Source organism: Herpailurus yagouaroundi, unplaced genomic scaffold (assembly GCF_014898765.1).
Source record: "Herpailurus yagouaroundi ecotype Mexico unplaced genomic scaffold, PumYag 186, whole genome shotgun sequence".
NCBI classification, from domain to species: Eukaryota; Metazoa; Chordata; class Mammalia; order Carnivora; family Felidae; genus Herpailurus; species Herpailurus yagouaroundi.
The window spans coordinates 12,555,488-12,582,587 of NW_024412417.1; the positions used below are offsets into that span (position 1 = coordinate 12,555,488).

The 27,100-nt window shown below is 50.0% G+C and overlaps 1 long non-coding RNA gene across 1 annotated transcript in view; it reads right to left on the reverse strand.

Annotated features, from left to right (window-relative positions):
* The window catches only part of LOC121042784 (uncharacterized), a 144,849-nt gene that overhangs the window by 99,857 nt on the left and 17,892 nt on the right, over positions 1-27,100 (reverse strand). The window contains exon 2 of the long non-coding RNA XR_005796438.1: positions 579-674. This is a non-coding gene — a long non-coding RNA (uncharacterized LOC121042784). The remainder of the gene's footprint in view (positions 1-578; positions 675-27,100) is intronic.

The following is a 27,100-nucleotide window of genomic DNA, read 5'->3' on the forward strand; positions in this document are numbered from 1 at the left end:
CTCGGTACCCATTAAGCATCACCACCCCGTTCCACTGACCACCACCATTCTACTTTTCATCTCAATGAATTTGACTACTTTAGGTAGTCAAATAAGTGAAAATCATATGTGAAATCATACAGTATTTGTCTTTTTGCGATTAGCTTATTTCACTTAGGATAATGTCCTTAAGGCTCATTCAAGTTAGTTGCATGTATCAGGATCTCCTTCATTTTTCAGGAATATTAATTTGATTCTATTTTTCTAATGGCATTTATGGCACGCGGTCTTATTTTTAAGCAACATTTGCACATTATACCTCTCTTGCAGAATTCTAGATCTTTGGAGGACAGGGTCTGAGTCTCCACACAGTTGAGTCCCACTGTACCTATTAGCCCAGTGCTTGGCAGAGAATTGGTGCTAATTTATTGAGAAGATCACAGGACCCATGCTCTTTGTCTTGAGTGGGCTCTTTAGAGCTCCCAGTCTCTCAATAACCACATCCCGCGAAAGACTCAACAGACGTTTAAACCTTTCCATGTCATCAAGCTGAGGTGAGCAGAAAGGGATTGGCACCAACCATTTGGGGCTGCTCTTACCCCACAGCCTTGAATCAGTCCTGTGTCTTCTCTTGACTTGAGCCTTCTACTTCCTTTTGGCAGGCATCTCCTTTGGGACAGGACAGTGGGCCCAATCTTAAAAGAACAGAAAGTAGGAGTAAGAAAGAGTAAGGGGAGAAGGGAAGAGTTCACACAAGAATGCAAGCTGATAATTAGATTTAGATTTTCCATCCTGCTAACTCTCTGATTGTGTCATCACTTTTAATATGTATCTTCTGATAAAGATGGGGTGGTAATGGGGGGCAGAGGACTGGGGAGGGGTAATGTTAATAATCATACTAAGCATTCTTTCCTGCCCTCTCCCCCAGGTTGTCACTGTAGAAGACAGCTTTTTTTCCAACTCAGGAACAGCAAGGGAAGCCTTGCTACAATTTGATTTGGGAGGTTGGAGAACGAAATGCAGCTTTATGTTTGGTCTATAATAGCTATTTTTAGGGTTACTTTAGTTAGCTTGTCTTAAAGCCCTGCCTTTCCCTTTGTCCTTCCACTGTCATTTGTAAGAGGGGATCATGGAACAAACACAGGCATTGAGTCCAGCAGTCTTGGGTTCTACCGGTGATATAAACTGGGGTGGGCCAATTCACCTCACTGAACCTCAGTTTCCTTACCTGCAAAGTGGGGAGAAATACCCCCCTCCCTCCCCAGGCTTTCCTGATGATTCAATAAGGCCATGAATATTAACTGCCCGGTCTGGCATACAACAGTTGGATAATACATGTGAATTTCCTTCCCTTTTCCTGAGTTGACCTGATGTCCCTCTTTTCCAGGCTGTGGCTGAATTGGCTTCATTTGGATCCTTGACTCCACATAAGCCACATTCGCTGCACTGGTTTTGGCTCTTTCTTAGCAGGCCATGACCCCCAAGGAAACCCTACGGCAGCTCCTCCTGTTTTGCGATGCCTGGATCATCAGAGAAGAGTATTTTGGTGTGGGATAAGGCTCTGTTCAGGCCTAATAGAACCTTGTTGGGAGATGGAGTTTTCAAGCCTACACGGCAAATCACAGAAGAACAAACCACCATGGTTCAATTTATTTGCCAAATGATTTATCTCCATGGTAGGCAGCAGGCTCTGTGTTTGTACATTGCTTGGAGTGCTGGAGCCTACCTACAGAAGGCCCTTTATTTTTATTTATTTTTTTTGACCCACGTCACCTTTATTAGCAAAGCCTAGTCCTAAGGGTCAGCAAACGGGTAGGAGCTCAGCCAGCCCAGAACAAGCAGAAATATGAAAGCAGTTTCTGCCAGAGTCTAACAGAGCTGGTAGCCTCGTTGACCCAGAATGCCAAAACCAACGGCCTGTTGTTGAGAAGAAGTACACGGAATGTGTTTGAATTACCTTGGTCCTTCTCATTTAGGTGTCATTGCATTTATCTGGAGCACAAAAGAGCTGTACTTGGTCACTTTCTCCCATCAAACTCTTCCCCCCCCCGCCCCCCCCCCCCCCGCCCTGCACTTCAGAGAAGAAAACACCTGCTTCCGGCGAGGTGGCGGTAATCAAGGCGTCAGGGAAGTACCATTGGAGTCTGGCCTTAAAAGATGGGTAGGATTGGAAAATGTAAAGATTTGGAAGCAGGCCTTTCTGGTGGAAAGAACAGCAGCGACAAAACATAGAAGTGGAAACTTGTAGTGGCATTGCTGGAGAATTATTGGGAGACTAAGCTATACAGAAGGAATAATAAAAATAGGTAATATTAAACACTGTGATAGACATTTCCTAAGACGGTCTTTAGTCTCCGCCTTCTGATCTTTATGCTCTGTGTGACTTCTCTCCTTGAGTATGGATTGGATCTATTGACCTGATGAATAGAATGAGTAGAATGTCTCTGAAGTAATGGGGTACCTTCTGAGATTAGACTATTCAAAGACCGTGGCTTTTTTCTTGAACACTTTCTCTCTTGCTGTTTGCTTTCTCTTGGGTTGGGTGCCCCGAAGAAAGCCAGCTGCTATGTCATGAGGCAGTCCCGTGTAGAGGACCACATGCGGAGGGACTGAGGCCTGCTAACGACCATGTTAGTGAGCTTGGGTGTGTCCCTTCCCTGCTGCGGCCCAGCCTGCAGATGAGACCTCTTTACCAACTGCTTGACTATAATCTCTTGAGTGACCCTGAGGCAAAAGCACCCAGCTAAGCTGTGCCCTGTTTCCTGACCCACAGAAGCTGTGGGTAGAAAATGTTTATTGTGGGATGCCTGGGTGGCTACGTCAGTCAAGTGTCCAACCTCAGCTCAGGTCATGATCTCACGGTTCATGAGTTCGAGCCCCGAGTCAGGCTCTGTGCTGACAGCTCAGAGCCTGGAGCCTGCTTCAGATTCTGTGTCTCCCTCTCTCTCTGGCCCTCCCCTGCTCGTGCTCTTTCTCTTTCTCTCTCAAAAATAAATAAATATTAAAATAATAAAATAAAATAAGGAAAATGTTTGTTGTTTAAAGTAACTAAGTCTGGGGGTAATTTGTTATGCAGCAAGAGATAACCAATACAAGCACTTACTCTAATGTACCAGATGCTGTGATACATACTTCCTATGTCTGACGCCATTTAATCAACATTAGGTGAGTATCCTTGTCCCAATTTTTTCCAGTTGAGAAAACCAAGCTTTAGACATCTACCCAATGCCTGTTATACATCTAGTAAGTGCACAAGCTGAGACTCAAACCGGGCTGCCTTATTCCTGGGTGTGTCCTCTTAACTTGGACACTCTATATTCTACAGTTTGGTTCACTCCCTCTTCGCTCCACGTCCCCCAAGGTCTGTTGGCAACACGGTCCTCGTGCCTCGTCAGAGCCTGGAAGGAAACTTGGGACTTTCTCTGGAGTTTTTTGAACAGAATCTCCCTCTCTATGTCCAGTTGTCTCTGACAGGCTGTGCCAGGTACTTGCAGCTCCAACCATTATGACAGCAGTGACCTCCCAGCCCCCAGGACCCCATCTTCTTCCTCCTTATCTCCTTGCCACTCCTTGCCCTGGGCACCACCTGTGGTTTTGGAAGTCAAGGCCTGTAGGGCTACCCTTGGGTGGCATAGTGGGCCCCTTTCTCCTGCCCTGGGCTGGAGGTTGTTTCCCGGGAGACCATATCATATTCTTCAGGACCCGACAAATACAACTTTTCCACTTCCTTCTATCACAGGGCGAGAAAGACCCAGAGAGTCCTGCTCCTGCTCCAGGAGATGAGGACTCTAACCCTGCGAGTCCTTCTCTAGTCTCTGGTAAACAAGTGGAAACTCTGCCCAGTCTAACTCTGCTTCCTCCACGGTTTCATTGGACACTGGTTTATTTCAGGGTGTTCCTAGGAGATTTATACTCAACACTCCTCGTCAGTCACATGTGGTGGTCTCTCCCTGGGCCTTTGCAGGGAGGCAGTGATGCAGATGTGTGGGCTGCCCCATCCTGGGTCCCGAGTAACCACGATATTCCTTCTCATCACGGTATCTATTGCCAATTTAGTGAGCTCTTTGATACACTGAGTCTCAAGAGGTCCATAGATGAATGATTACCTTTGGCTAATATGAAAAACAAACCAACTAATCAAACAGAAACTTAAGAGTTAGGAATGACCTTTCGTGACTGATAAGCCAGTCTTCACTGTTGATCTGCTACTACGTTTTGCTGTGCTCTGTGTATCAGTTCATAAGCTCAAAGGAAGCCACTGCTCAGAAAATTAGCTCCAACCCCCTGGACTTTATACCTTAGTTCCCTGTTAATCCTTGATGGAAATGAGCAGGGCCCTAGGCTTCAAAAGAACTTACAATGGGTAACTAAAGTCCAAAGGCAATCTCTCCCCAGTGGCAGGAGAACTAGGCTCTCAACCCAGCTCTACCACCTGTTTTCCGGAGGATCCTGGGGGGTTCACCTCACCTCTGTGAACCTGTTTCCGTGTATGTCACACCAGGAGGGTGGGGCAGGCCACCTCCAAGATCTCTTCTAGTCTTCTAGAAGGTTTTATGGGCTGGCCTCTGAACAGGGCACCCCGCCCCCACTCTGTCTCCCTTTCCTCTGCTCAGATGGGCTCCCCAGTTCCGCTGGCTCTCGAAGTAGTGCCCGTCTGTCCGGAACAAGGTCTCACAGAAGAGTATAGGAGCAATCTTTTGGCTCTCTGGAACATTCTTAACAAGGCGGGAGCTTCCTTTCAGAAACGTCACGTACGGTCTCCAAACACCTGCGGCCGCTCATTCCCCACTCCTTGGGAGGTGAGGAAAGGGAGGAACAGTAACGAAAGAATAGCCAGCCCCTTCCTCCCAGGATTAGGGCACCAGGCTGGAGGCCTGCACAGCCCTGTGATTAGGCTCCGTTTTACAGAGGCGGAAAACCAGGGGATGCTAGACTTGAGACTCAAATTCAAGTACATGCCAAAGGAGACGCTAAGGAATCCATAAATATTTATTAGAGCCAAAAGGTCCTCAATAGATCATCTGAGTTGGCTTTCAGGCAGTTTACCAAGCAGAGAAGTAAAATGATTTACTCAAAGTCATACAGCTTGAGAATGCATTTGATTCACATTATGTAGTCAGACACCTTTCTCTAGGAGGACTGACTCAGAACCCTTTTAGAATCAGTTCAAGGACATATGGGTTGGAGGCAGCCAGTTACTCTGCCTCCCCTCTCTTTCCTAGCAGGACTTCTCCCACTTTCTAAAGGATGTTCTTTGGCCTCCCACACCACAGACTCGCCTGATACCAAAGGGCCACGTGTAAACACCCTTCCTTCCGTCTTATCAAAATCCCTCTTGCCTGGGTTTATCAGAGGTGACTCACTCCCTGGAGCCCTTTGCAAGGATCTGGGCTGGGGCTGCAGGGCTGAGAGGTACCAGCCTCTCTGCCCACTTCAGAGAAGGGCCTCTTAAACCTCCACTCTTCTCCATCTGCCCCAGCTGGGAGCCCCGCCACCCGCATGTAGGGGAGCTTGGCCCCAGACGCCACTCCTGGCCTTTGTCACAAAACCCTTGCAAGGGGGGGCCCTTAGGGGCACAGGATCCTGAGTGACATAGGAACCAGGGCTGATGGCTGTGGGAAAGAAGGCAAATGCTCCGAAACGTGAGGCGAATGGCGGGTACCCCACCCTGAGGCCGGGTACTCAAGGAAAGCTTCCTGTCGTGCGGGAAACGTTAGCTCTTCCCTGGCCCTTCCAGTCCAGCAGGAAGGGGGAGACATCCCATGAAGACATGGCAGCTGTGACCATCGCTGCAAAGAAGAGGTTCACGGGAGCCTCAGGGGAGAGTGACTGATCTGAGAGGCCAAGCCAGGCGTTCCTGAGGAAGTGGTGTTTGAGAGGACTCCAGAAGGGGCACAAACAGGGAGGGGGGTGTCTGGCTGGACAGAGGGCAGGGCGTGATGAGGAAACTTCAGGGAACGGAAGGGGGCCCATGTGGCCCAGGGCAGAGTGTGGAGGGCGGGGGGGGGGGGGGGGAAAGAGGTAGGATTCAGGGCTGCAGGGGAAGGTTGTGTGTGTCAGCCGCTTTCAGTCTTGTCTTTGTGCTCCAGGCGGGGGGAAGCCTGTAGAGGGACCGGAGAAGGGACTGGCGTTCAGGGGACACTGGCTATGTATGTGGGCACCCAGCCCAGGGAAAGCCATGAGCCCAGAGGCCTCTTCACCCTCCGGTTCAAGCAGTGTCAATGGGTATGAGTGTCCCCAGGCTCGGGGACCAGGGAGGACATGGTGGAGTCGAAGGTAGGGTGGGGTCGGAGGCCAGCAGAGTGGGCGCTCAGTGTCACCTTCCCAACCCTGGCCAAGCGAAGCTCAGGTCCCTCTGGGGGTGGTCTCCTCCAGATGCTGCCCTTCCCCCACCCCCTGGAGCTCAGTGCGCACCCTGGGCGTCTGCGCGCCTCCTCTGCCTGGCTTACACCCCAGGTGCTGTGAGTCACCTGCGTGGTGAGTCAGGGGTAGAGGTGGGAACGTGAGCCCCGGGGAGGCTGGCGAGGCAGGTGGGCGCAGCCCCGCCCCCACGGCCGCACCCCCACCCCAGCTCTTCAGAGGAACCCTTCGGTCCCATCCGCTGCAGGAGGCTTCTTCCCAGCTCCCTCTCCCCCACGCCCACCTCCCTCCGCCACCGGCTACCCGCCACCATCACCATGGTGACGCCAGCTCCCGAGGCAGCTCCGCGATCAGATCAGATCCGCGGGAGTCGAAGCAGGGGGAGGGCGGCTGGTCTCATTAGTCGTCCTATTGAACTGGGTGCTTTTCAAATCAGCTCGCGGCTGCACACGGCAGATCCAAGGTCTGCTCACCTGAAGGGCTCACCTCAAACACAAGAGGCGAACGGCTGAACGGAACATGTATTCCATGGGGACTTGTTTGCACCAGGAGACGATGCACCCCAGCTTTTAAGCGCTGAAGCATACTAGTGTGTGGGTCCGGGCTGATACCCAAGATTTAAGGGCCACTCGCTGGGTGACTTGAGGTGGACTTGTAAGGCTTTGGTCGTGAGAGGCAATTTGGGGCCACCCAGACTGGATTCAAATCCTCACCCTGCCACTTTATCAAAGGGATACACTGGGCCAAGTTACTGAAGCTTGCCGGGCCTCAGTTTCCTCTTGGGTAAATGGGGGATAATCACACTCACTTTGTAGGTTGTAGTGAGGATTAAAGGTAATTTATGCAAAGTGGCACATAGCCCTACGAAAAATGGCCATTGTTGTTGCGGCTGTTATTATCCTTAGAGTTTCGAGCCCTTCCAGATGCTGCACAGAGGCTTGTTGATTTGAGGTTGACACAAAAGGCAGGTTTTCCCAGCGGTGACTTCTGGGCTGCCAGGACCATCAGTTTCAAGACGGTGGGTAGAGCAAGTTCCGACCTCTCCTCAAAGGTTTCTTACATGATGGGAGACATAATGTAACCTTGAACTGCAGTGTATAAAGACATTGGACCGGTGAAGGAATTGGCAAGAAGGAGGAAAGTCCAAACGGAGTGCCGGGGGGCAGGGTAACACAGCTCAAAGAGGGGTAAGTTTCTACTGTTCCATAGAACCTTGACAAGCCTATAAAAGGGGATGGTGTGGGGCCTGAAAAGAGAGAGATTATTTAGAAATATTTATAAGAGGCAGATAGACTTGCAGGTCCCAACCCCGACTCCCCCTCCTGCCTGGGACAGGAGAGTTATTTTCCAGAAAAACTGAATCAGAGAGACTTTGTGCTACCGACATCAGATACAGAGGGAAGCTGGGGTCAGGTGAAAGTTTGCACACTAAGTGAGCCCTTCTCCCCTGCCTCTTCCCCCTCCTTGCCTACGACCGACAAGGGCAGGAGAGCGAAAGATGCTTTCCTGCAGAAACCAACCCAATCCAGGAAAAAGACCTATACATGTTGACATTTGGAGGCTCCTGGTGAAAAAGTCATTGCCTACCTGAGTACCCTACAATAAATCCCATCCATGTATACAGAACTTCAATCAGCTCTTTAGGGCCTCTTCCTTAAATCCAGTCCGAGCGGCAGTCAACAATCACCACAGAGGAAAGCATCCAATGTGACAGAGAATACAATAATCAAGCAGGAAGACAAAAGGATCTATGAAGGAAGCAGAAATGATGAATGAGCAGCAGACACTGAAAATAAAGTATATTTGATATCTTTAGAGGCAGAGGAGAAAATGCTGCATCCAAAGGACGTGATGAAAAAGGGATAATCAAAGCAAGAAAGAGTGTTTGGAAATCAGAAATACGAAATGAAAATTTCAAAAATTCCGCACCAGCATTGGAAGATAGAGCTACAGAAATTTCCCTGAAAGCAAACAAAAGAACAGCAATATGAGTAAGAAAGAGAATTAGAGGAGTAGTTCAGAAGGGTCAACACCCAGTAAAAGTAGTTTCAGAAAGAGAATAGAGAAAAGTGATGGTAAGGAAATTATCAAGGAAATAATACAAAAAGATGCTCTGGAACTGAAGGACACGGGTCTTGTCTAACATGCCTAGCACAGGAGTTGAAAACGGACCTAGACCAAGATACCCCATTGTGACACTGCAGAACTCTAGGGTTGATAATTCCTTTATATTTTGCATTTGATTTATCTAGGGATAAAAAGGTCTTAAGAGTTTTCAAAGAGAAAACTAAAAAGTTACATATAAAAGATCAAGGGTCAGAACAGGATTGGACTTCTCAATAGTAGCATTGGAAGTAAGAAGACATTGGAAAAATACTTTCGTTATCCCAAGGGAAAATTATTTTCAGCCTAGATTTCTATTCCCAGCCACACTATTGAATAAGTATGAGGACAAAACAAGGACATTTTCAAACACGCAAAATACAAATAAGTTTACATATGATGTACCCTTTCTTGGGAAGCCAATGGAAGATGCTCCATGATGAGGGAGTAACCAAGAAAGAGGAAGAAGGCTTGTGATCCAACAATGCAGAGGGGAAAGGGAATTTCCAAGATGCGGGTGAAGGAAAGTCCCAGAATGACAGTGGTGGGGCAGGCCTAGGAACCAACCAGTTTAGATTAGAGAAGAACATTGAGAACTCCAACAAAAATTTCTCTAGGAAATTCTGATTATTGATAGATTTGAGATCTAAAAAGGATTGTATAATGAATCAGTTTGCAGAGCTGTTGGAACTATGGGAAGACTTAGATATTTAAGGAAACAAAACAAATGCAAAATAAAAGGAATTATCAACTCCAGAAAGAAGAAAACGTTGAGAAAAACAAAACAAAATCTCAGTTCACTACTTGGCTCAGTAATGAACAATGTTTATTTTACATAATCATAATAATGAAAACACTGTGTGTGGATTGAACCAAAAAGTAATAAACAATTATGTTGGGAGGAGAGAAAGCACAGGAAGGGGAGGGGTGAATGATTTAAAACGTTCACTTACTATAGTGGAAAATATTTAAAATAAATGACTCAAGAGAGAGAGAACTACGTGTGCCTATTATCCAAAAACATGAATGTAAATACAAAAAAGGAAGAAAAAAAAAAGCTATGAATGTTGCAAGTGGTTGCCTCTGGGGAACAAAAGAAAGATGAGATAGGAAGGAGGTCAAGGGACTTTCACAGATGGTGTATTTTGATAAAATATAAATAAAAATTAAAAATCCAAAGAAGGAAAGAAGACTGGACCTGTGTTGGTCCAATGATGGCTTTACAAACGCACACCTTCAAATCCCTCAGTGATAAAGTCAGCAAAGACAAAGTGTCAGGTATATGCATTGAGTTAGGAGAATTTCTGGAACTGGGACCGTTTATTCCTACTAATATGAAAACACCAACAGTAACAACTAGCGATCGTGTCCATAGGCTTTCAAGACACCTTAGCAAGTTTGCTACCATGTTATCCTATGCTTTCAAGGAAAACACTGAAACTCAGGATTTAATGGAAGTCATTGATACAGTAAGTGGTAGAGGCAGGACCTGATGCCAAGTCCTCTGTGGTAGATTATATTTTCAAAGATGGACTAATCCCTCATGCTCTTCTTCCACTCCTCCACCAAAAGATGGAGTCTATTTCTCCACCCCCATGAGTCTGGGCAGGTCTTGCATCAGCTTTGACCTATATAATGCCGTGAGTGAGTTTTGGTGACTTCTCAGTCTAGATCATTAGAAGATTTGCACCTCTTGCTTTGGTCTTGTGGGATATTCCCTCCGGCACACTCTCTCTTGGAAAGCAGCCTCATCCTAGGAGAAGCCTAAGCCACATGGAGAGGCCATGTGGGCACTTTAACTGCCATCAACTGCCAACCGTGTGAGTGAGCTGCCATCTTGGACTTCCAGCCCATGTGAACCTGCCTCTGACTCCAGGTCACTATCTGACTACAACTGCATGAGAGATGCCAAGTGAAACCACCCAGCTGGCATGTCAACCCACGGAACTGTGAAAGAGAATAATTAAGACTATTATGTGATGTCATGAAGTTTTAGGGTGATCTGTTACATGGCAATAGGTCACTGAAACATTGCTTAACACCAAGGTCCTTATTCTTTCCTCGATACCACCCTATGGGCATTTCTCAGCAGAGACATTGAAATTTGGGTGGGAGAATTTTTTGGTAAGAATTTTTTAAGTTTTCCCTGCACACTGTGGGCCCTTAGCACCCCTGGCTTTTGTCCATGAATCTGATACCCCTCCCCCGATGTCATGGTGATAACAAAGAATGCCTTCACAGTTTCCCAAGGGGCTCCTAAGAATAACATCCCCAGGTGAGATCTCCAGGTAGACAGAGCCATCTTGAGATGGTTTAAAGCTGAATTTCACACAAATGGAAAAGAGAAGTCACTTCTGTCAGTGGGAACGGACAGAAAGGGAAAGCGTGCGGGATAATAGCTCCCACAGTCCAACTGCAGAGTCTCCATGGCCCTACGTCTGACATCTAAGTTGCCGGTTTTTTGGCCTGAGCTCCCTAAGCCTTGCAAACTGTTTGGTGGTAACCATGCCCACAGGGGGAAAGGGTGTGGGAGGTACAGAACCATGGAGCATTCGTCTGGGAGGGAAGGGAGAGATCATTTAGTGCAGCCACTCGCCTTACCGTCTACTGAAGCCAGAATGGGGAATGTGCACCAGGACTATACCCCAGGACCTCCCCCCCACCCCCAAGCCACATGCTCTTCCTACCACTCAGACAAGGAAATGCTTGTGATTGAGGTTATTTAGATGGCGAAATGGATAAATTTACTTTGGGCACACAGAATACAGCTGTCCCAGTTAGCCTCACATGACCGCCGGTTGGACAAGTTTTCCAGGGGCTGCTGTAACAAAGTACCACAACCTGAGTGACTTAACAGAAATGGATTGTTTCACTGTTCTGGGGCCTGGAAGTTCGTGATCAAGGCGTCGGCAGGGTTGGTTCCTTCTGGGGGATGCACAAGAAAATCTGCGTCACATCCTCCTCTAGCTTCTGGCGGCTTGCCGGCCATCTTTTGCGTTCCTTCGTCTTCATCTTCACAATGGCATTGTACCTGCCTGCATCTGTCTCCAAATTTCCCCTTTTTGTAAGGACACCAGTCACACTGGATTGGAGCCCACGGTGCATTAGTATAACCTCAACTTACTTCTGGAAGAACTCTATTTCACATTCTGGGGCTAGGACTTCAGCATACGGATTTGGGGGTGGGTACAACTCACCCCATACAAAAGGTGCATGTCGGGGCGCCTGGGTGGCACAGTCGGTTAAGCGTCCGACTTCAGCCAGGTCACGATCTCGCGGTCCGGGAGTTCGAGCCCCGCGTCGGGCTCTGGGCTGATGGCTCAGAGCCTGGAGCCTGTTTCGGATTCTGTGTCTCCCTCTCTCTCTGCCCCTCGCCCGTTCATGCTCTGTCTCTCTCTGTCCCAAAAATAAATAAACGTTGAGAAAAAAATAAAAACAAAAACAAAAAACAAAAGTTGCATGTCACATGCTTTCTGTCTCTCATGTAAAGTGTCACTTTGGATTTCCGAAGTTTGCATCTCGCTTTGACTCTTGGCCTCACACTGTACGAGGCAGATTTTTCACTTGAAAAAATCTGATCAGCCCACCCGAGCCCGGGATCTGTCTCTTTTCCGGAGAGAACGTGTTGCGGCCTGAGAGCCGCTGCGGCAACTACAGAAAGTCTTTGACGGGGCCTCTAATCTGCTTCCGTGGCACACCTGTGACAGCTGTGACCTAGGTGTGAGTCACATTTTGCCTTCAGAAGGCTCTGAAAGAATGAAGTCAGCTGGCTGAAGACACCTGGGAAGTACAGCCACCTGAGCATGGGGAGCCTTCCAGCTTTAGAAGCACAAAGTCTTTAAGACACACAATGGGACGAGACAGAATATGGGGAAAGCCTGATGTCACTGCAAGTCAGGGAGAAACGTTCAGTCATTTATTTATTCATACGTTCCTTCAACATGTTCTCAGTGAGCAAGCACCCAGTATGAGCCAGGCGCTGTGAAATTCAAAAGCCGGTGGGGAAGAAAAGTAAACATACAAGCAATTCTGACTGCGATAAATAACATGGAGGAAACAGTGTGCAATAATAAGGAACAGCAAGGACGTCGACTTTTAATGGTGGTCAAAGAGCCCCCATAAGGGGGTAGCCATGGAGACCTGGAAGATTCGGGCAAGGATGCAGGAACAGCTTGTGCAAAGGGCCTGAGTTGCTGATGGACTTGGAACTTTTCAGGAACTGAAAAGAAGCAGATGTGCCCTGGAACAAAGCTATGCCTCCGGCAGAGGCAAGAGATGGGGCTGGAGAGTAGGGTGTGGGCCAGGACCGGGATGGGATTTCACACAGACACTGTGCAAAGCCACCACAGAGTTTTAAGTAAGAGAGTGAGAGGGGTGCCTGGGTGGCCCAGTCTGTTGAGTGTCCGACTTCGGCTCAGGTCATGATCTCATGGTTCATGAGTTCGAGCCCCGCGTCGGGCTCTGTGCTGACAGCTCAGAGCCTGGAGCCTGCTTCGGATTCTGTGCCTCCCTCTCTCTCTGCCCCTAGCCCACTCGCATTCTGTCTCTGTCTCTCTCAAAAATCAATAAACGTTAAAAAAAATTCTAGGGGCGTCCTGGGTGGCTCAGTTGGTTAAGCATCTGACTTCGAATCGGGTCATGATCTCATGGGTCATGAGTTCGAGCCCCCCGTTGGGCCCTGTGCTGACAGCTCAGAGCCTGGAGCCTGCTTTGGATTCTGTGTCTCCCTCTCTCTCTGCCCCTCCCCTGCTCGCACTCTGTCTGTCTGTCTCTCTCTCTCAAGATAAATAAATGTTAAAAAAAATAAAAATAAAAAAAAAGAGTGAGATGATTTGATTTCTTTGTTTTTTTAATCATTCTCTCAGATTGGCAAAGATTAAGGTTTGAAAACGCATGGGGTTGGCAAAGGTGTGAGGAAACAGACAATCTCATAGCTTGCTGGTGGAGTTATACGTTTGTAGAGGAGCAACTTGGCAATATTTATCAAAATCAAAAATGCACTACTTTGACTCAGCAACTTTGTTTCCATGCATTTATCCTGTATATGTAATGCTTGAAAATCAGCATATACTAGATTATTCATTTTTGGCATTGTATGACTACACAAGATTAAAAAAAGACCCTAGATATCAGTAAGTGACTGATAACCCATCAATATCAACAAATAAGGGCTTGGCTGAGCAAATGGTGGTCATTCACACGGCATAATGCTGGACAACTGTAGGGATCAGGGACCTCTTTATGTACTGATGGGGGCCAGTTTCTGAAATATACAGATAGTCCATTTTAAAAAGCAAGTTTCACCCACCGGAAACATTGTATGCCAACTATAAATCAAGAAGAAGAAGAAGAAGAAGAAGAAGAAGAAGAAGAAGAAGAGGAGGAGGAGGAGGAGGAGGAGGAGGAGGAGGAGGAGGAGGAGGAAATTCCAGAGCCGTGTGTAGAGTATATACATCATTTAAGAAAAAGACGTGTGTGTGTGTGTTTGGGTCCTTCAGGAGAGGAGTAATGAAAGCTGTAAAGAAACAAAAGACCTTGGCCACCATGTCAGAGTGGGGGACGATGAAAGGGGGGGGGGGAGTGTCCAGAAGCCACCCGGGTGCCCAGGCTGGAGGCCCTGGCCTGGATGCTGGGGGCAGTGCGTGGAGATGGGGACAAGTGGGCAAATGTGCGGCAGGAAAGCCGGGCAGGATGTTGGGGTGTGAAGAGAGAGATGAGCACGAGGGACAGCCAGCCAGGTTTCTCGCGTGACCTCCTAGTGGAGGTGCCGTTCACCTAGAGGAAGGGCAGGCTTGGGGTGGGGTGCAGGATAGAACTGAGGGTGAGGTTTGGGGCATGCTAAGTCCGACGTGCCAGCAATCACCTAAGCGGAGATATTGTACAGGAGCCCCAGTAGTGAGGCCCGAGTTTAGACGTCCTGCTCGGTCCCTCCCCACACCTCCACCCAAGAACACAGTCAGTGTCTGTAACAGACAGCTGGCTGTTTTGGGTGACGAGAGGAGGCAAGAGCATTCCTGGGAGGGGAGAGGGCAGTGCTGAGGTGTGGCAGACCGCACTTGATTGACATGCCACAGGAGAGGTAAGCCCGGGAATGGCGGGGCATGACTTGCATCGTAGAAGTCCCTCTGATGGGAACAAGACAGACAGATCGGAGGGAGGTAAAATGGAGCCACCGGCAAGTTAGTGCTGGAATAAAGGAGCTGAACGAGCTTGGGGCCAATGGCGACGGAGAAGAGGGTAGGATGTGGATGGGATGTGGGGGTGGGGAGGGTGCAGGAGCTGAGAATAACTCCCAGCCTTCTGGTGTGAGTGACTGCAGGGGTGGTGGGGCCATTTCCCGAGAGCAAGTGTGGGAGGTGGAAGGGGGAGGCAATCCTTAACCAACCTAAGCTTGACTCGGTTCCTAGAGACGGGTCCTGTGTGGTAAGAAGACTTTTCTCCCAGCCTGTGTCTTACCACACCGCGCTGCAGCCCTGTCCTGGGAACTTCGGGGGGCTCTTACTCTATCGTCACCAACTTTGACTCTATCTCCCCATGGCCCCCCCCATCATCAAACCCTAAAAATCCTGCCATCAAACGATCTCGCTTCTGTCCTCACCTTTCTATTCTCACGGGGCCCTGAACTGGCAGGAAGTGACCAGGGCCTCTCTGGAGGCCTGTCGCTGGGTCACAGGAGGCATCTGCCTGCAGCCGAGGCCGCTGTGCGTAAGATGACTCTACGGCCAAATCTATAGCCATTACTGAGGACTTGCCCCATAATAACCTGGTGACAAGCCTTGTTCTCATAGGTAACGCGGGCTAAATCCAAGGTTAGAGTTCCGCGGCATTTCCTCTGAAGCTTTGGGACTGGGAAAGTCCTTTGCTAAGTGGCTGATCACTGTTCATGCAGCAGCCCACCCCAGCGAGAGCCTGACTACCACACACAGAATGTCTAACACGATGAGGCCTCGGCTCTGGAGGGCCTGCCAACCCTCTGAGTCACAGAGCCACACTGCACTGTACCTTGGGCCCCGTCCTGAAGTCAGGGACTGTGTGAGGCCTTCCCCAAGTTGACCAGGCACCTAATGTCAAGAAGCCAGGTAGCAGAAGCAAGGGGTGGGTGTGTGTGTGTGTGTGTGTGTGTGTGTGTGTGTGTGTGTGTGTGTGAGATTGACAGTGGATCAGGCAGGATGGCAGGAAGGCTCCCTGCTGAGGTCTCTGGATGGCAGAAAATGCACAGAAAAGAGCATGTCAAGTGGCTCTGGGACAGGGAGATGGCCTTATGCTTTTCTTACTCAAAGGTACTGCTTCTTCTGGGTACTGGCCACATTTGGAAGCTGGACCAGGAGCTGAACTTGGTTCTCAGAATCCCAGCAGGGTGGTCGGGGGAAGGTGACGGGGGAAGGGCGTAGGTATGCCTCAACTGCTTTGACTCAGGTTGTAACATGTCAGCGTGCTGGCGGGTTCTTCGTGTTTCAGTCAGATGAGGTTTTTGTTGGATGTTTAGTGACAGGCACCCTCTACTCACGTCATCAAAAGCCTACGGTGGAAGGGAAAATCAACTGCATATTCCTGAAAGCCAGGAAGTATCATTTCAAGTGCAAAACCTAAACAGACTTCTGTTACTAGGGTGCCCGAACGTAGTGACAGAGGGAGCAGGCGCTTGCGTGTGGGGTCGGGGAGAGAAGCTCCTTAACACCCGCCTTCCCAGATGGGGAGGCAGCTCATCCCTCGGGGGCAGCGCCCTGGTGGGCGGCAAGGGCTCGGCCTCTTCCCCGCTCCTCCGGGCCCCGTCTTCATCTCTGTCTCCGACCTTCCAGAGGGTCCAGCACTGTGCGGGGCACGTCCTGGACCCTCAGGAGGTGCTGGTGGAGTGGCTCAGAGAAGGACTGGATGAGCGGTGAGTGTGTGGATGCCCGGGGCCACAGCCAGCTTTGGGGGCAACTGTGTGACTCTGGCCAGTCACCCGCGAGCTTTCTGACCCCCGGGCTACGCCCATCAGGGTCATCTGCGAGACTTATTGGTCTTAGACCCCCCCCCCCCAAGAGTTGAAGCTGATGTCATCGGACCACGCCTAGGTGTGGCCATCCACCGAGCCTAGGGTCACTCCCCTCACTTCTTCCCATTCAGCACCTGCTTCTGTCATTCAGCCTCCTCAATGACAGTTCTTGATTTCAGTCTCCACAGACTTGGTCCTTCTAAACCCCCTTCTCGTCCCTTGATTTCCTCTCACTCGCAGTTGCTGGACCTTCCCGTCATTAAGAATTGCAAAGCCTCGGGGCGCCCGGGTGGTTCAGCTGGTGAAGCGTCTGACTTCATCTCAGGTCATAATCTCCAGGCTCGTGAGTTCGAGCCCCACGTTGGGCTCTGTGCTTTCAGCACAGAGCCCGATTCGGATCCTCTGTCTCCCTCTCTCTGTGCCCCTCCCCGCCTCAAAAAGAAATGTTAAAAAAACACAAAAAACAAACAACAAAGAATTGCAAGGCCTCTGTGACCGCTTCTTCCACCACCTGCCAATCGCCCAGCTCTGCTCGTTTCTTCCAGAACCCCAATTCCCACCTCTTCACAACCGGACCAGGGCCTATAAAGACACTGATCTCACCACATCCCAAGTGTCCCTCCCCTCCGTCATCTTCTCGAGTTCCCCTCACCCAGCTTAAACTCCATGGCCAGTCATAACTCCACACGTGCACATCGGCCCCCTCCCTTCTCTTGCACTGTGGTATTCACCCAACAGCCCCAGTGGAGCTCAGCCTTCTGTCAACGCCACACCGGCCCCCACCCCTGCCCCCTCCCCCCAACACTGAGCATGAACAGTCAAAAAGATGAGGAGCAGGCCGGTTGGTGTTACTTCAAATATGAGGGAGCCCCTCGTGCTTTCTGAAAACCCAGCCACGTCCCCAGCTCCACGCGTTCCCTCGCTCTCCAGTCCCCCACGTCTCCGTCTCAGTTGATGACGTCGCTTCTGACTTCACTCGGGAAATCGTGAAATGAGAAGAGCGTTTAAGGAGACTCCTCTCATCCCTTCCGTGTTGGCGTGCGGGGTTGGCCGTGACCGGATACCACAGACTGGGTGGCTGAGCGACCATTGATTTTCCCACAGTTCCGGAGGCCGCGAGTCCGAGATGAAGGCGTGGACAGAGTTGGTTTCTCCCGAGGCGTCTCTCCTTGGCTTGTAGATGGCCGCCTTCTCCCTGAGTCTTCACATGGCCTTTCCTCTACGTGCTCCCATTGTTGGCATCGCTTCCTTGTCTTATAAGGACATCATTCGTATCGGATTAGGGCCCCCTCATTCGGGGCACAGGGCCCACTCGCCTCCTGGCACACAGGCTTAGCAGTGGTAGCTCCTCCCAGGATGCCTGAGCCCCTCAGGAAAGGTTTGAGGGGCAGACAAACCCTCCCTCACCCCCTAGAGTAGGGCTATTTATTTTAAAGTAGATGTGGCCGGGCAGGGGTGGGGCGGGGGATTGCCTGGGTGGCTCCATCGGTTGAGTGCCCAACTCTTGATTTCGGCTCAGGTCGTGATCCCAAGGTTCATGGGATCAAGCCCCATGCTGGGCTCTGCATAGACAGCACGGAGCCTGCTCGGGATTCTCTTTCTCCCTCTCTCTCTGCCCCTCCCCCACACGTGCAGGCACGCTCCCTCCCTCTCTCTCGCTCTCTCTGAAAAATAAATACCCTTAAAAAAAAAAAAAAAAAAAAGATTTGGTGTTTCAGTCACTTCCCTAGATGCCAGCAAAGCACAAAGAAACAACGGGATTCCAGAAAGGTCAAACGGTTTTTGATCAAATGTCTCCTTTGTGTTTGGTGATGGAAGTGCTGAGGCCACCCCTTCTCCCTTCTCCCTTCTCCCTTCTCCCAGGTTCTTCCTGAGGCGGGCCTGGGAGGTGGCTGGTCTCTCCCTCTCTCCACCATGCCTCGGCTTTCCTGCGCCCATGGCTTCTGTTCCACAGCCGGGTCCAGGGAGGCCACACCCCCCGCATTTAGGCCCAAGCGGGAGTATCAGGCTGGGACAACCACAAAAGTTTATGGATAATCACCTTAGGCATGTAGGTCAAACTGAGTCCAAGTAGCACAGAGTTCTTAAGCGGGGGAGAGCAAAGAGAACAACATCCACGGGCTCTTTCATATTTTTCTAAGTTTCCCCTAGTTTTCTACCGCATGCTGGGTGTCTGGAGAGAGAAAGAGAGGGAGGGAGGGAGAGGGAGAGCCCAGGGATGGGGCAGGGGGAGAGAGAGGTTTTTATTCCAAAAAGATTTTACTTCCCACAATCTCAAGGAGGGAAGGAATCGGCAGTGCTTGCTTATTTGTTTGTCAGACCTATACACTCGCCCTGCCCCTGACTCAGATCACCGAGAGGCCCAGAAGCGTGACAATCAATTAAAGCAGAAAAGCGGCAGCAGTGAGTGGCATGTATTCAAATCAAGGGGACACAAATTGTAAAAGAGCGTCTTCTCCCGGGGCCGGAGGCTGCTTCTCTTCCTTCAGGAAGGCCTTGAAGAAGCAATCACTTCTGTGTTTCAGAAGGGACGGGGATTCCAGATTTTTCTTATTAACTCATTCCTCATTATGATGAAGGTATTTCTCTTCCCCTAGAAACCCTGCCCCCTGAAGCTTCAGCGCCTGTGTAATTTGCTTTCCACAGTTTTCTGTCCGCTAGGTTAGCCCTTCTTGGTTAGGTCGTGATGATTCTCCTTTTGTTTTCTCTGCTTTTCTCATCACAATGCTTTCTTCACCTCATTTCGCTCAATCCTCTCTCCTTTTTTCTTCTCTCTTGTAATCTTCTGACTTCACAGCCATAGCACCAAATGCTCAGTGGCTATTAAATAAGTGTTTCATATCAAGAAATCTTAACACCGCTTGATGTGGAGTAATGGCTCACAGTTGCTGAGCATTTGCCACAGGCCAGCTCTGGGCCAACCTCCCAGGATGGGAGGCATTACATCCTGCCTGAATCCTCAAAGCTACCACATGAGGTTGTGGGATCCTCAGGAGGGCTGGGACAAGGCGGAGGCAAGCGGGACCCTAGGCCACAAGAATTATGGAGGCGCTCGCTTTTAGAGTCCCGAAAGGGCAGGCCGACCCCCGAGAATGCCTCACGGTGCACTAGCCTGAGCATTACCGCGATTTCCATCTCTGACATAGAAGGAAATGGACAGATGGTAGGGCAGTGGCCCAACGTCACAGAGCTAAAGAAGAAAGAACATTTGAACACAGGTTTACATAAGTCCAGAACCCCAGCTCTTAAGAGTCATAACCAAGGGGCGCCTGGGTGACTCAGTTGATTGAGCATCGGACTTTAGCTCAGGGCATGATCTTCCAGTTCACGGGTTCAAGCCCCACATCAGGCTCGCAGCTGTCAGTGCGAAGACAGTTTTGAATCTTCTGCTCCCCCCCCGCCCCCCTCTCTCTCTCCCTTCTCTCTCTCAAAAATAAGCAAACTTAAAAAAAGGAAGAATTATAATAAATATGTACCCAGAGCACCCAAGTAGCTTTAAATGTCACCATTGTTAAATATGAAGAGAAAGACAAGCGGCTTTGACTTTTGAGGAAAGCCTCTAACCCAAATGCCAGAGATCTAATTAAGCAAACAGATAAGAGGGGGAAAAATGCAGGAAGTCCTAAAGCTGCAATAATGCAGAAAACAGAAGACAGCTTCAAACTGAAGTTTATAAACTCAAACAATGAGAAGATGTTGCATCCATGGATCGAGGACCAGATAAAAAAGAAACATTCAGAGAGTAGGGAAACGCTTCTAGAAATTAAGACATTTATAACAGAAATGAATATTTCAATAGAAGGCTTGAACAGTGAGGTTGAAGGAGCCTCCCAGGAAATAGAACCAGACAAAAAGAATAGGAGAGGAAAGATAGAACCAGAGAAGCAATGCAAGAAGTCCAACACCAAATTTATTGGCATTCCAGAAAGAAAGCAGAGCAAAAAATGGAGAGGAGGAAATTATTTAAAAAGACACCAAAAAATGTGGACCGACTGCCCAGAATATTTGAATAAAAAAAAAAATAGATAAGTTATGGTGAAATTTGACAAAATCAGGGATAAAGAGCTGATCATAAAGGCTTCTAGAAAATATGAAAAATTAGGAATCAGAATGGTATTCCGATTTCTCACCAGTCCCATTGGAAACTAGAAGTCTGTGGAGCAGTGCTTTTAAAATTCTGAAGGGAAATGACTTCCGTGTGGATGTGAGGCTAAGCCAAAGACATTTTTTTTCCGATAGGCAAAATCTCAACAAATTCATTTTCCATGGACCCTTTCTCATGAAGCTACTTCAAGGATGTACTTCCACAAAACGGGAAAGTAAGCCAAAAAAAGCGACCCGGGTAACATCTAATCCAAGGCAATCATGTCCAGGGCAACATGGTTCAGTAGGTCTGGAGAGCTCTCAGTTCACGGTGGGGCCACAGGTTGGAGGACACTGAATACCTGTGTTCATGCCACCACAAGGACAAATGACCTGATAGCCTTTTAATGTACTTGCCTCCATTGGGAAGAGTTTAACAAGGAGTCAGAGGACTTGGTGAGAGGCACCTGAAAATCGCAGCAAATGTACCCGGGTGATTAACTCCGGGGAACAAGAAAACACTGTACATGAAAGGAAATGTAATTATAGCAGACTCTGAGGCTTATCTGTGAATAACAGTTAACAATATTGACTGGGGCATATCAACATAAATTCTGAGTATTAAAGAATCCAAAAGAGGTGAAATATTATATTGGAGAATGATTGTGAATGTGTGCAAGTGTGTATAAAAGTAAAAATTAAATTCTCCTCTACTGTAGCGGGAAGTTAATATAGGTCTAAAATGGGGAAAAGTCAAGAAATATATTACTTGAAACTACGGAGGAAAATACCAGAAAATGTCTGAGAGAGTCCAAAATGCCTGTCTCTGAAAACTGGGACTCAGGGAAGCAGCATGCTGAGGGTAAGGGAGCCTTTGCTTTTTATTATAGAAAAAATACTACTGTGATACCTTTCTACGCTTAAATAAGGTATATTTGTTACCATGATCAAAATTAATGTTAAAAGGTAATTTCAGTATCAGCTTATTTACTTGCCTTTTCTTTTTTCCTCTTAAAACTAGAAACCGTAGTGGGGAAAATATCACTTCTTTGGGCCTTTTTGCTCTTTGAACAGAATATGCTGTCTTACTCCTTCCTCTCCTCTATTATTTATTATGAAGCAGAAGAGCAGTTTTAATCACCCCTAAAGAGCCCATAATCCTCGACCCAATATTTGACTTTGAAATTAATTTTACAGCTCTGTTTGACTACACTTAGGTCATAGATTACGTTATGGAAAGGCAGCTTACGAGAAATTTAAAAGCTGTCCACCTTCCCCACCTGCCCTTGATCCAGAGTAAAGGTCTGCTTCACGGGTTCTCTGATGGAAAGTACAGTCCCTCTCGCCGATCGTGCCCCCATTTGTGTTCCCACACTTCGCCTGGAACTGGCTATCAAATTCCGAAACTCTTCCAACAGCCATTCAGTCACCAGCTCAATCAATGTTTCTTTTTTTAATCTTTATTTATTTTTGAAGGAGGGAGAGACAGAGTGTGAGCGGGGGAGGGGCCGAGAGAGAGGGAGATAGAATCCGAAGCAGGCTCCGGGCTCTGAGCTGTCAGCACAGAGCCCGACGCGGGGCTCGAACCCACAAACCGCGAGATCGTGACCTGAGCCCCACGAACCGTGAGGTCATGACCTGAGCTGAAGTCGGACGCTTAACGGACGGAGCCACCCAGGCGCCCTGCTCAGTCAATGTTTCTTAAGCATTCAAGGGTGCTCAGCATTGTCTTAACCCTCTGGAGGAGAGAAAATACCAGAAATGGTCTATGCCCTAAGGAACTTGAAACCCAGTTGAGACAGGGGGCCCTGGACAAAAACAAAACAAAAGAAAACAAAACAAAACAAACCCATCGTGAACAAGGTGGAATTAAGAGGTTATCTGTGAAAGGCAAGAAAACATAAAGACGTGCTGTTTGGTTCCCGGAAGGGGAGACCAGGGATGGAGAAACGGTCAGATCAGACTCCAGGGAGGAGGTAGGCCTTGGCCTGTGTGCTCAGAGGTCATGTGTCGCTCAAAGCTATCTTTCTGGACTCCCCTGACTTGGCACCTCTCCCCTCAAAAGTTACCCACGCCTTCCTCTGGGCTAACGCTGGATTTTGGATATGCTTCTGGGACTGCAATCATCCCATAGCTCGACAACTTGGGCTAAACTCTCTGTTTACGCCACAAAACTGCGAGTTCCCCCAGCTCTGGGCTGTATCTCTTGGCAGGCCCGGCCCCTAACTTAGCTGAGGGGCTCCAGAATGTGAGCTGAATGGAAGAGCGAATATTCTTTACCGCAAGAGGGACAATGACGACTCGGGCACAGTGTGTGACATTGCAAGTATTTCTCCCCAGCCCCGAAGCGGGCCTCCCTTTCCCACCCTGTCTGCGTGTGGGGGGCGTGGGAAGGCTGGTGGGAGAGTGGGGTCAGAGAGCCAGACAGGACAGGGAGTTCTCCGTAGGGGTCATCTGGGGGGCGGGGGGGGGAGGGGACAGTCTGAGCTCCAGCTGTGTCTGGCACATGGAGGACTCTCAGAGAATTCACACGCCATCCCTCCCAGGCCCTGGGACTTCATACCCACTGCCCGAGGGCCCGGGAGGCTGAGTGTCCTCTCCTGATTTCTCAAGAACACAGAGCAAACCCGCAGTCAAGGTGGCCTTGATGGGGAGTGGCTCTGTGGGTGGCCAGTGTTGACTGATGGCCCCAGATCTGTAGGTCTGGGGTCACCTGAGCCCACGTTATAAGCCTGCGGAGTACATGGAGAGGAGACAAAAGAGGCGAGTGGAGCAGGGGGGACCCGGCGGTCCCCTCACCCCCCAGGAGACACCACCAAGCGGAGCCAGTTAGGCTGACTCCGGAAAGATGGTGCCGGGCTGCCTTCTCCTCCGGTGCTACGTGGTCACAGTGAACTTCGGCCTCTTCGTTCGTCATAGGTCCCTAACAGTGTCTCCTTCGTGGGGTGTCTTCCAGGCCAGGCCGGGCCAGGATCAGGCACAGACACGGCCAGCATGGTGGCTGGCTCGCGCATCGCACACTGGGCCCCCACCCCTCACCTGGGCACCGGCTCTCCCACGCAGGAGGTGCAGGGTACGGCAGCGGCCTAAAAAACGACCGGCGTTCTAACCGTGACTTGCATTTTTTATAATTCTGGTTCTCTCTTGACCCAATTAAAAAAAAAAAAAAAAAAAAAAAAAGCCTTTTTGCTCCTTTTCCTCTTGGGCCCACCGGTTGTGCTAGTTAAGGACAGCTCCAGGTAGATTGTGTCAATCATAGAGCAGGCGGGAGGGACCCTCAGAGCAGTCCCAAGAGGCAGTGCTGTGCCAAGGTCAGGGCGAAAGTCAGACTTCCTGGCTTGTGCTCAGCAGTCCTGGGGGAGGAGGGGGCTGGCGCAGAGAGGCAGGGACGGAGCAGGGCCGAATGGACAGCCCTTTGCCCCCATTTGCTTGAAGTGCCCTTCCTGACCAACCTTGGCCATCCTAGAAGCACCTGAGATGCTTTTAGAAAACGTTCATGCCCAGAGGCATCTGGGTGGCTCAGTAGGTTAAGCATTGACTCTCGACTTTGGCTCAGGTCATGATCTCTCGGTTCCTGAGTTTGAGCCCTGCATCCCCCTCCGTGCCGACAGTGTGGAGCCTGCGTGAGATTCTGTCTCCCTCTCTCTCTGCCCCTCCCCACCTTTCTCTCTCTCTCTCAAAATAAATAGACTTAAAAAAAAGTTAAAAAACAAAACCAACAACAGCAACAAAAAGACGTTTATACCTAGACCCCACCTCTCCCCAGGATTCTGACTCCATTGGTCTGAGATGGGGCCTGGTTATTCTATTTACCTCCTGATGGTACAGCACAACCAAGGTTGAGATGCTCAGGGTTAACGGAACCTGGTTGCTGAGTTAACCCCTTCTTGAAAAGTTGTCTTTGGACAAGTCCTTCGGCACACAGGAGAAACGTGCTCAGGAGTCAGATGACCCAGGTTTGCATCCTGGCTGTGTGTGACCTTGGGCAGGTTATCTAAGCATCCCTGGACCTCAGTTTATTTATCTACATAATGGTCCCTCTCTCTCGGCGCTGCAGTGAGCATTATAGAGGTCAGGCACGTGAAGTGGTTGGCACAATACTGAGCAAGTCAGCCCTGCCATCGATACTAATGATTATTTCTCGAAGAAAACAGTCTTATCTGCTGCCCAATCTTGCAGGTGGAGAAAGCCTGGGGATCATTCAAGACACTCACCTCATGGCTTCTGCAAATGAGCAGGTGAGCAGCGCTACTCCAGGCCATTTCCTTTCTCCCCGGTCCACCTGTAAGTACCAGGGCACTCTTTCCGGCTCTTTCTGGCAACGACAGCGGGACTGCCCTTCCCTGATACGCCGTTTCCAAAGCCGTTCTCAGGTGTCGTCTCATTCAACAGCAGCCCTCGCCCTCCCACGATTTCTACAGCTCCTTCCCAGCCTGAGTAACACCGAGTTAACAAACGGAGCCGTGTCGCCGGGTGTAGGGGGCACAGACGAGTCACAAAGGCAGGCCACTCGGGTACCAGCTCTGGCCTCGCAAGGCATAAATCTCGGACGCGTGTGCCTGTGCTGCCTAACCTCTCCTGCTGACACTTGAGCACCCGTGCAGCTGTCCGGCTTAAAAGAGCAACTCTGCTTTCCTCTCCGGGGAAGGGTACTGTGCCTCACGGCCCCCTGCCCTCCCCCTCCGGCAGGTGGTCACAGGGCACAGGGAGCCCTGAGGATGTAGGTGTGGGCACACAGGAGCAAGGAAAGCAAGCAAGACCCTGTCCCTTCCTAAGGCTTCTCCTCTTCCCAGGGGCTGCTTTCCCGGAGTAGCTCTACCCAGAGAGCGACAATCCCAGGGGCAAGGCTGCCTGGAGGGCTGCTCTCTTTGGCCTTGGGAGGCAGGTGCAGGGGGAATAAGCATCTGGGAACCAGGAAAGGTCAGAGGTCACTTCCTTGAAGAACTGAAATGAGGCTCTGTGGCTGGCATGAGCAAGCAAGGGTGATAGCAGGGGCCAAGGGTGACAGCAGGTGAGCCAGCGTCTGTGGGCTTGTGGGCTATGCACGAGGCCTGTCCTCACTGGATGACGCCGAAGGGACTGGCAACGGGGACGCCGTGACCAGATTTATGTTTTGTGTTGGCTTCAGCTCTACTTACAGTCCCCTTATTCTTTGCAAGAAAAGTTCCACCGAGCTTCAAAGGCCAGCATTTACTTACTCGGGTGCCAGGCTGTGTATGAAGTACTCTACATGAATTGACTGCCTCTTCTACAGGGCCCCACGGCATTTCCAGGAGGAAGCCAGGGCCCAATTTTGTCCTCGGCCCATTTCAGGCCCCCCCCCCCTGCTCCTTTGCAATAGAGTGAGCGGCGGTTCTAGGCCGCCTAGGTGCTCGAGTGGGCCCGCCGGAACCCTGCCCTTCTGATGTCACAAGGACCACACTCAGCATCGAAGGTTCTCAGAACCACAGGGATGCCTGACATTGGCTTTGCACACACTCTCACCTGTTGCTTGAGCTCGCCTTTCTAAAAGCCATTACTGGGTGTCAGGATGCAAACAAGATACATTTCTCTGGATCGAGCGCTTACACGTATCGGCCGCAAGAGGTTTCTTAATCCTTCCTGCCCCAAGTGAACTGCCCCCCAAAGGGCAGAGCTCCCTTCCCTTGTGGAGGCTGAGGCTGCCCGGGCAGCTGACCTCAAGGGTGTGGGTGTCTAAAATAAGGGCCCAGGCGGGGCTATACCAGGAATGCACAAACTCACCCCCACCTTACAAAGCAGGAAGAAGGGGTGAAGTCAGTCATTCAGAAAATCCAGAAGCGCCGACCTCTGAGCCCAGGTAGGAATGGGAAAGGACCGTTGTACGGTGCCCCCTAAAAACCATCACTTGCCGAGAAACCACATTTGGCATTTGGCGGACATTGTCCTCATCCTAATGACAGTCATGTCGTAGATATGGAAACTGAGGCTTGGAGTGGTTACCCAGCCCAGGCACATGCCTCTCAAGAGGCATGAGCTGGGGTTTGGACCTGGAGCGCTCCTGCCAGTGTCACCCCTTCCACAGGGGTGGAGCAGCCTGGGCCCCTGAGTGAGCAGGAGCCCGAAAAGAGGCCTGGTTTCCGTTGTTCGTATTAGTCCGGTCCCGCCGTCCAGCAGTTCGGTCCCAACTGGCTAAACGTGTTCCAGCAACTGATCGCTGAGGCAGCGCTGTCAGGGTGATGCATTGAGGGCTCAGAAGCGTTTCTTTTGTGCTTACAGCCAAGGATGAGTTGGAGTAGGAAGCCCAAGTCCTCCAGGGTCAGGCGAGACCAGCCCTTGCCGCACCAAGTGACAGAGAATACAGGCCCCTGCCTTGCACCCAGTCACAAGAATGGGTGACTTTCTTTGGTGACGCTTCAAAATACGGTTCTGAAATGGATCATGCAAAGGAGGGGGCGGCATATTATTCAAGAGTATCCAACGGATGCTAGATATTACCAGGGATGCGGTGTGGTGCTTCCTGTACATCCGGGGAAGGCAGACTGGATGGCACGAAAGTGACACAGGAATCGGTGTGTGTGCGTGCACGCATGTGCACATGTGCACGCGTGTGTGGGTTTGGACTGGGGGAAGGGATGG